The 10,084-nt window shown below is 38.8% G+C and overlaps 1 protein-coding gene across 1 annotated transcript in view; it reads left to right on the top strand.

Annotated features, from left to right (window-relative positions):
• The window catches only part of LOC112159745 (plexin-B1), a gene marked incomplete at its 3' end in the record, with an annotated part of 98,229 nt that overhangs the window by 36,880 nt on the left and 51,265 nt on the right, over positions 1-10,084 (top strand). The window contains 1 exon segment of the mRNA XM_036212959.1: positions 9,734-9,808.

The following is a 10,084-nucleotide window of genomic DNA, read 5'->3' as shown; positions in this document are numbered from 1 at the left end:
ATAAATTTGGCAGGACATCCAACAGTATTTGTGCTCAGTAAGTTATACAGTATTTCAATGACAAAGCAGCAGGAAGCTGCTTACTCTGCGTAAATTCCTTTTTCTAGGGTTATGCAAAATTTTTGGTTTTCATTTTTGCACAAAAGCCAACTTATTTGCTGCATCTTTATCAGAAAACTTTGATAAAGGTTGTCAACCTAAGCTTTGTGTTGTTAAGGTTTGTTGACTGGACTCAGTTAGACAAGCAATTCAAGGTCATCTTTTGATTTTTTTTTTTTTTTTTACAAATAGGAAAAATCTTGAATGTGAATTGAAGACTGAGGAACAGACTCAACAAGCGACTGACTAACCTGGAAAAAGAAGAAAATCCTCACAGAAGCAAAGACGATGTAAAAGGGATCTGTTGATGAGCAAAAAATTAAAACCGTTCTAAAACCTAGAGGGGACACCACAAGATTTCTTAAAATTTTAATTATTTTAATATTGTTTATTTCTTTACTTTTTCAATTGAAGTAAAAAGCTTTTTTTAATTGAAAAACTTTATGAAATCTTTAAAGTCACACTCCATCTTTTGATGTATTTTCAAGTGGTCTTTTAATTATAATGATGACGTTTTCATCTTAAATAACAAAAACATGTGTCACTTTCTAGCACATAGTTTCTGCAGAGCACCAGAAGTTCATTTGAAAGTCACCTCTGAGTTGTGGGAGGGACCGTTGGTGCAGGGCAACCCTGCTCAACTTCCTTCTCTGCTGCATAGAGCTCTCTGTTTACATGCTCTCCTGCTAGCTTACAGCCCCTCACATCTGCAACCTAACATAACTGGTGCAACAAACATGGCGACCAATATCAGAGCTATCCAGTAGGGCTGGGAATCACTGGGTACCTCACGATACGATACGCATTACATGGCTCATGATATCAATGATATTGCGATACTGCGTTAATTTGTAAAATAAAGTAAAAAATCTCTAATAACTAGCAATATAAAGCAGAACACATATATTTTAGGAAAATTTGTCCCATTTATTTTTTAGCTTGAACACAATCATATTAAACAACTTGTGTCTTATTTTGTGCAACAAATAATAGATACTTTAGTGCAACATTGCTGAAATCAGAAATACTGTTTTTGACAAGTATTGACACCAATTGAATTTGAATTGTCTGTAAAATTCTATGTTAACAATAGTAAACATGAACAGCAGTACCAGCACTTAGAGCAAAATTGTTATAAACAACAGAACAAAAATGAAATAATTCAAGTAGCTGCCAGAAACATTGGTGCAACATGCGCCCCCTATCTACCTCCAAGGGAACGTCTCACCAAAGGACGACGAATATAACGTTTAACAGCCTCTTCAATACAAAATAAAAGATTAATACTTGGAGAGAACCCATCGAGAATCAATCGCAGGACTAAATATCGTGATAAATTTCAATATCGATATTTTGGCCCACCCCTACTATCGTAGAATAGAATGGAGCAGGGAGCTCATGGCCTGCTCAGCATATTTTAGCTTATTTTATTTGTAAATGTCCTCCATCAGAAGAAGGCCCCAAGAACATGCTAAAAGCATGTTTTTTATCAAAGTAGGTCTTTGAGGATCTGCATGCTTTACAAAAGCTATCGAACTTGAATTTTTAAATATTTTTTATTTGATTGACATTTATGGGGTCCATTGGCATTATTATCATATGCCATTGCCTTTTTTAGCCAATCTTAGAGGAGCTTAACACCTGCTTTTTTCCGCCAAAAGTACTTCTACCTCCAGGGTGAAAAGATCCTGTCATAAAACGGCCTAAGTGAGTCTGAGTGTGTGAAGTGTATCTTTTCAAGGGAAGTAGCTTTTATCCTGCATCCGTTTAGTGCAGCCCTTTGGTCAGAAAGCGCTGAAAGGGACACTATTCCCCCCCAGCAGCAGACAGAGACCCCCTTTAGCATACTGGACAGACGCACAGAGGGAGACTCTGTGCGTCTGCATGTGAACTGAGGAGAGAGAAATGTCCATTGACCTTAAAGAAGCCAACGGAAATGGAGAAAGGCCAAATGTGCACATCTGCCTCTCATAATGTTAGTAGTCCAACCCAACTCATCTGAATGCGTCAGTAAAGACTTGGCCAGCAACTTCACTCCTGAGTCCGGGTCGATCACACCTCAGCCTCGCTGACAGGTTGATTGTTTGGGCTGTATTTTACGGACACTGATAGCGAGTTCCCACAGTCTGTTAGAAGCTTATGCTGTTTTAGTTCCATCCAGCTGAGGCTTGATGGGCTCAGCAGAGCTTAAATATGTCAAACAACTGTTTACTGGTTAAAACTCTTCATGTGAAAGTATTTCTCATCCTGTATTAGGAAAGAAAGGGCCTTAATTTAGATGCTGCTAGGTCAAACTTGCAAAGAAAAACCCACTCTAGAAAAGAGATAAGGAACAGACAAAAATGTTTTCTGTCAGAATGAAAAAATGTATAACTCCGCACTTAGTTTGGAGGGTCAAAAAGAACTAAAAACTGCTCTAAGTGGTTGAAGCTATTATGTCCTTTAAGAAGTTTACCAAAAGTGTCCCAGTGGCGGAGCTAAGGGATTTTATAGAGAGCTGTTTTGAAGGGAGACAGAAGGGGGTCAAAAAATGAGGAGGGTGACAAAGTAGTACAGCAGAGTGGACGGTCATTCTAATCGTTATTGTTATCAATATTAAAACAGGAGTTCTTTTATCTGAGGTGCTATTGCTATAACTTAAAGAAGTTTGTATTATTGAGAACTTAATCTTTGTCAAAATTTTTACAAACATTGACCCAAAAATTGTAGCAGAAAGCAGGGGGAAAAGCTTTTTGCAGTAAAGGGGAGCCATGTAGGCTTGCAGCCATGCACCTGGAGTGTTCCGTTTTCCATCATTATTCTTTAAAATAGGGCCGGCCCATCTGCTGGATGGGGCGCCAAATAACGATGATTATATTTATTTTTTATTTTATTTTTTTGTTAAACAATTTGACACACCACTCATTTCATGTAAAAATAAAGTCATAATTTCAAAACACAGGCTCAAAGTAGAAGTTTGTTTATTTTACTTTTGTAAAATTGCTTGGAAATTCACTCCCCCTTGCATTTTGGTTAAAAAAGGTTAATTTAACTGGCGATTTAGTGTTTTTTTGTTTTGTTTTTTTTTGTTCTCCACACCCTTTACAGTTGAAATCCCCCTACTTTCCTCTGAAATGCTGAATAAACGGCGATGGAGTCAGTTAACATGCATGCTTACAAATGTAGAGTATCTTGGTTCAAGCACTGGCTGGGACATTCAGATTAAACACCCTGCAGGGGGCGCTAAATTTGTTTTTCGGCCTAGAGCACCAGGGCCAGGCCTGCTTTAAAGAAAATAACAATATTTAAAAGTTGTCTCATGTCAGTTAAGTCAAGTTATAAATTGTGGTTCTATTTTTAGCCCAACAAATATTAACAAAATTAACTCTGGATTTATTCTTATCTTTGAACCAGTTTGAGCAGCAATTAGTAATAAATAAACCAACAGCACACGGTTTAGGTAAGTTTTGCTTCAAAAGAGGGACACAGCTGCTTTATGGACTAATAAAGATGCTTAAAAATTTTGTTGTGTAAGAAATTATTAATTTTTAATCCCTAAGGATCCTTATAGCTGGCCTTCAGTGGATGCAGTTTTTCTGTACATAACTATAGCTGAAGATGTTCTGTTTGTGTTTCTTTATAGCATAATTTAAGGAGTATTTTGAGTGGCCAGGAGCCTGCTGATGAAGAAAGCAAAAGCTACTTTATCTATGCTGCTTACCCCTTAAAGTCCCACTCCAACTATATATATTTTTTTATCGCAAAATCGATCCCAGTAGTCTTTGAATGATATGCATTTTTTTGCCCAAATCAAAAAGCCTATGTCGTTTTATAAGACATACATTCTACAGTGTAGCAGGAGCTCATCAGAAATTCTTATTTGGGGTGTGGAAATTAGTTCAGCTAATTTCCCAGCATGCCTTAATTTACACTCTCTCCCATTAGCTTATAGCACCTCACAAACCAAAGCTAACATTAGCATAGCAAAAAAAAAAAAAAAGATTGTAAGTGGATGTGGGACTGCCCCTCATCATGGTAGTCTCTAAATTTTATTTGCTCCTGATCAAACACGGTTTGAATAAATAAATACTCAGAAATGCAAGTTCTTAAAATATTTTATACATACTGCATCCTCCATCATGAGAAAAATACTACAAGAATGTTAAAATCACCAGAAGCATCATTTCATTGGAGTGGGTCTTTAATTGGCTTTGGGGGGTGTTGTTGTATCATTATATTCGGAACAATATAGAAAAAGTGATTAACAACCCTCATCACTAAAACATTATATGTACACTATTGATATGGCACAACTAAAAATGTTTCTATTTTGTTGGATTGAGAAAAATACGTTTTTTTTTTCAGTACAATTATAATTAGGAGGTTTTTACACCAACATAAAGGTAAAGGTTGTTTACCAAAATGCACTTTAAGATTAGATCGCCATAAAACAGCAGGAAAGTGTTTGTACGTTTATTTTATTTTAACAATATAAAAATGATCAACCCCATATTTAATGATAAATTAAACATTTTCTGACCGGTTGTTTTTTTCAGACAATCTGTCACCATAAGATGTACAGCAGAGTTTTCCAGTCTCCTCTTAAATCAATTCCAGCTCGTTGCTGTTAAAAACAAGTCTCTGCACTGTACACTCTCGCTGAAGGCTCGCTGATCTGAAACAGACTCTTTCATACTTTTTTTACTGTCTGGATTGGATCCGCTGGTGCTACTGTTGCAGAGCCTGGGGCCTGAGGCGAGGCGCCAGCTGACCCCAACGTAACACAACAATATGAGGCAGCGCTCTGTGGGTCTGGTGCCCCCCATTGTGCTGTACTGTTGACCCCGCATATTTGATGTGGTCTGTGATGCTCCCTGGGCTTTTACGCTTCATTAGAGGCTTCAGAAATGAACTTGCTTAGCAGAGTTGTGTGACTAATAAACATGAGAGAAAAAGGATTCTCACATTCAGAATGGTTTCTAAATTTATGTCAATATTTCTGCTTCTGGTTGGGATGAGCTCATCCTGGATGCTTGACAGACGTTATAGACGAAGAAAAACATGTTCTTTTTTTATTAGTGAATGTTTGTCCAGCAGTTAAGATGTGGTCATCTTTTCCCATCCACATTTATGGCTCATTGAACTCTCATACCACAACTCTTTGAGCATGAAGATGGTGATGTTTTTGGACAAAACTTCTTCTGTTTGCCCATAATGGAGAACCCTTAAAGTTACAATCACAATCAAACAATTGTGTATCTTAATATTAAAGATAAACAATATAGGCACAATATTGGTACTAGTAGATTTTTTTTTTTTAGTAAAAGTCATTGGCTTTTATGAAAATTGGTGATGATTCTGATAGTTCTGCTTTAACTTTACAGCAGTAATTAATGTTAGCTTAAGACAAATAGCAACATATTATTTTTGTTGAGGTATAAAGATTGTAATCAGAAAGCAAACATGCTGCTTGCAATGCTAAAGCAGCTTAAAGTCCCCTAATAACTTTTTTTTGTCTTTAAAGGTTTCGAGTGGGATTTTAATCACGACTGTGAAGCTTTTAACCAAAATCCTACAACCTAAATGTCTCAAAAAGCAATTTTTCATGTTGATCTGAAGCATCTCCTCTGAGGGGGCGTGGCTTTTAGAGCTGAGCTGAGTAGCCCCGCCTCTAATCCTCCCTTGTCTGATTATGATAGCTCTGTGTCTCACTTGCGTAAATCTTCACCACTGCTACAAAAAAAATATCGAGCAATATTGGTAATGTCCAGCCGTTTTTAGATGAACAGACCCAGAGGAAGGGTCACATTTAGGATTACGGTGTACGGTGAAACCACTCAGTGGTTCCTGAGCGCTGCTGCTTTTTCAGGCCAGCACTCCTCCGGAGGATGGATCAAATACGGACAGCATGTTTGTGACTGCTAATGGGATTTTACCTTTCAGTTTATTTTTAAATGCGTGTGACCAACTTAAAAAAAATATATATATATTTTCTGCATTGGACTCAATTAAAATACGAGTGAGCAATATAATAATCTGCACCTTCGCTGCACATCTGACCTGGAGGTGAAAGTGCAGGCAGGTCCACTTGATAGATGGTACCGCATCCTTCTTCAAATATAACTTATTACAAAACCCTGGTTCTTTCTCCTTCCAGTTCATGAAATATCCTTTTTGGAAGTGCTTACCGCAAATGTAAATGTTGACATTGCTGTGACCTATAAATCCACTCCATTATTTTCTTAAAGCAAAGTCCTTAGGAAAATAATGAAAGCTCACATCAGTATGGCCTTTCATTGTTTTACAATCCTCTACAGCACATAAGTGGGAAGATACCATCTTCTCTTCTCCAGAACCTGAACTAGACACTAGGAACAGATGAGGGTTTAGTGCATGTGCAGCAGAGCTGTTGATGGAAAGAAGATCATTCATTCAAACAGTCTGTCCAAGACAGTTTGATTGACAGATTTGAAAGGAGAAATACTAGGAAATGAAAAAAACGAAAGAATTTCTTATTATATTTGTTCTCTTTCAGAAGAAAAATGCCACATATACATGCTAAAAACTAAAAAAACTTGATTTTTACAGCTTAAGCAGCAGATATTGATCACTAATATCAGCTGACAGGTGTTTGAAAATGTCGGCATATTAAGTTGTGAAATTATTCACCCAGAATGCACCCCCATTAAAACTACAGAGTCATTACTTTTTAAGCAAAATTTGACATTTTGAAACTGACATCTAGATAAGAGGAGTGGAAATATCAAGAGAAACCTCTCAGACTGGACTTTCCATTTAGCCTTCTCCATCAGCTGACGATTTTTTTCTCCAGAGTCCTCCCTCATCTATCTTCACTGGGTCCCAAACCACAGCAGCCACTCTGAGCTCAGGGCAGCTCGTAGAGAGCCATCACTGTTGGTTGGTAAGAGGAAGTTCCCATGGTGATGGGACCGCTGAAGGCTATTAATACTTTGGCCGGTCAAAGAGCAGGTGAGGACGAAAAACCCAGAGCAGCAGTGAGAATATGGAGTCATTTGTTCCCATGCTCTGTAGATCAGGATGTCAGGTTAACATAGTAACTGTCTACAATCTGACCTCCACCTTTGCAACTTTGATGCAGTTTATTTATTTGTTATTATTCTGCAAGCAGTTCTATTGCCCAAAGCCTTCTGCTGCGTTCACACCGGGAATGTGACATGCATCAAAGACCGTTTACACTGGAGTAGCACTACCTGATACTAGCGCATGTCTGCCACCTACAGCTGGAAAAAGCTTGGTGAGAAATGTCAAAGTAATGCAAATTTTGTGAAACTCCAGGCTTTTTCTTTCTCAGCTCTCTTCTGATATGACATTTCTTGGGTTATAGAGATGCAGCCGGGCACAAACAGCAATTATTAATTTATCCCAAGATTGATTTTCAAATGGTTGTCACTTTTGTGAAATGGAAGGGATGCCATCCAAACGTCTAAGTTTGAAATTTCAACCTTGTTGAACTTTCAAAGCATGTTTATGGATGCACATTTTTGAACAGACTTTTGATTGACAGTGATTGCTTGAATGTGCGTAGTCGAGGCTGGCGTGAAAATAGCCTTATCCCGGGCTCACAATGCAACCGTTACGCCTCAGTTGCGGCGCAGGAGCAGTCCAGGGTTATCAGATGACTCAAAGAGGCAGGAACTCCGAACTAACGTAGGCTCACACGATAACCTGGGAATATGGAGAACTCCCCACCTCACCCGCTCTCCCTCTGCAGCCAAAGAATCTCCGTTACATATCCAAACTCATCAAAAACACTTCTGAGTGTGCTTTGTAAAAAAACAACAAAAAACACACCTGCTCTGGATGACAATTGTCCTTCGTGATTATCAGAATATTTTGGAGCCGCTTCTGAGTCAGCTGATGCCATTTCTCCATGCAGATACTCACTATTTAGTTGGTAGTGATTCAGGAAGTGGTGGGACCAGCCTTTGTCTCACTGTGTGTCTGTAGCCGACTGGCCGGCATGCGCTTCATTTCCCCTCCCCTCCTGGGAAATCTCACAGCACCTTCAAACGTAAACGTTTTATACTTACATACAGTGTAACCAGTAGGGGAGACCGAGGTTAGTTGTTACAATGTTGTGATGTTTAGAAAACGGTAAAAACAGCGAGTACAGCGCAAAATAGGTTTTATTTTTTTTAAAATGTACCGAATCCACTTGACACTCACATGATTTCTGGTTTAAGTCATTAATAGCTCCAACTTGCCAAAAAGTGCTGTTGCGCAAAGACTAACGTGGTCGCATCGGAGCTGTAATTTTGTCTTGTGAACCCGGAGTCCCAACTTCCCATTTGGATGGATGCAGGCTGTCTAAGGACAACAAAATAAGCAAACCTGAATGTGACTTTCAGGTGGCCTGCACAAAATGTTACAGTTATAGACTCTTCCGTGAACCTAAAACAAAATGTACATTTTATTCTATGGGCATTCTGTGGGAGCACACATTTAAGTATCGTACAAGGGTAAATAAGAGTGAGGTCAGTAAGGTACTGGCTTGTCGCTCAGATTTTTTACTTGTATGACCTGCAAAATCATACGGACGGCTGTTTGTGTGATAAGTGCGTGTCTTCTGCGCAACCTGGCTGTTAGAAACGAAGAAATTTGACAGTTACAATGTAGTTTGTGTAGGACTTTGCGTATTACATGCACACACCAAGTCTGTGGCAGCCCTCCACAGGCCTGGACAACCCAAAAACCTGCCACACCTGTATGGGTTTACCTCATACCGATGCATACGACAAAGATTTACACTCCATCCTTCCTGTATTCAATTCAGAAATCTGAAATGTACTAATAGATAGCACAAATATTTAACTAACACGTACAACTTTACATCCTTTCTTTGCTTTTTATCTGGATTAACCATCCTCAGGTTCAGGTTCATCTGTCCTGGTTTTATCATTGACAAAAATAAATCCAGAGCTCTTGTAGATTTACCTCAATAAAAGATTTAGCATAACGAATATTGTCTTTGCATAAATATTTCATAAGAGCTTCTTTACTGTCTCCGGGGGTTTATGGGCCTTTCTCAACTCCCATTCAAGCACACAAAGGCGGAACTCAGATCCTCTGTAACAGGGTGTGGACGTTATCTGTTATTATATGTTTTATTCTGTTCATGAATAAGTGAAGAGGAGGCCGGAGACACACTCAGCCACTTACGAGACACATCCACCTGCGCCTGGTCGCTCTCTGCTGGTCCACAACCGTTTTTTCTCCTGATTACAGCTGCAGGGGGTGACAGTTAGGTGACCGTCCTCTCTGAGGTCAGGGAAAGGTCTGAGCAGCCTGTTCAATAATTAAAGAGCGTTTCTGTAATATGAAGGCTCTCAGTGTCCGCAAACCACTTTCCTGGGAGGTGTTGAGCAACGGCAATGCAAACAGGAACTTGTTGTTTTGAATGCTGCAGCTGTAAGGGATGGTGCGGGTGGTGATTGAAAGCACTCTGTGCTGTGGTGAGGTTGTAAACACTGAGTGAGTTATATAATAGAAGGTGCTGCAGCATTTTGAAGAGTAAAGTGGTGTTGAAGCTTGGTTCCTGCTCTTGTCTCACTGAGTTCTTCATGCTCTCTGGGATTCACATTAATAACGCATTAATAACCTCTGCTCTTCCCAGATGGAGAGAGGCGGACCAGGATGTGACTCCAGGTGAGAGGACAAAGCAAGTCTGCAGCTCAACAGCACACGAATGGTGAGAAATTCAACCTGTAAAGTCATTTTCTTGAAAAAGATTTATTTTTATTTTATTTTTATATTATTTTTATTCTACTTTTATCCAATAAATGGGAAAAAATAGTCCATATCTCATAAATTGTACAAACTTTAACCACACAAAAGACCACATTTTCCTCAGAAGATGTTATGTCAGTCCTATGCTTATTGTTGTCATATCAACATTGCGATGTTAGGATCATTTATTAACAGTGTGCGTACTCCTAAATATCCACACTGGTCCCAAACATATACA

The sequence above is a fragment of the Oryzias melastigma genome, linkage group LG7, assembly GCF_002922805.2.
Source record: "Oryzias melastigma strain HK-1 linkage group LG7, ASM292280v2, whole genome shotgun sequence".
NCBI lineage: Eukaryota > Metazoa > Chordata > Actinopteri > Beloniformes > Adrianichthyidae > Oryzias > Oryzias melastigma.
Note: the sequence above shows the minus strand (reverse complement) of the source record. Positions and strands in the feature narration are given on the sequence as shown.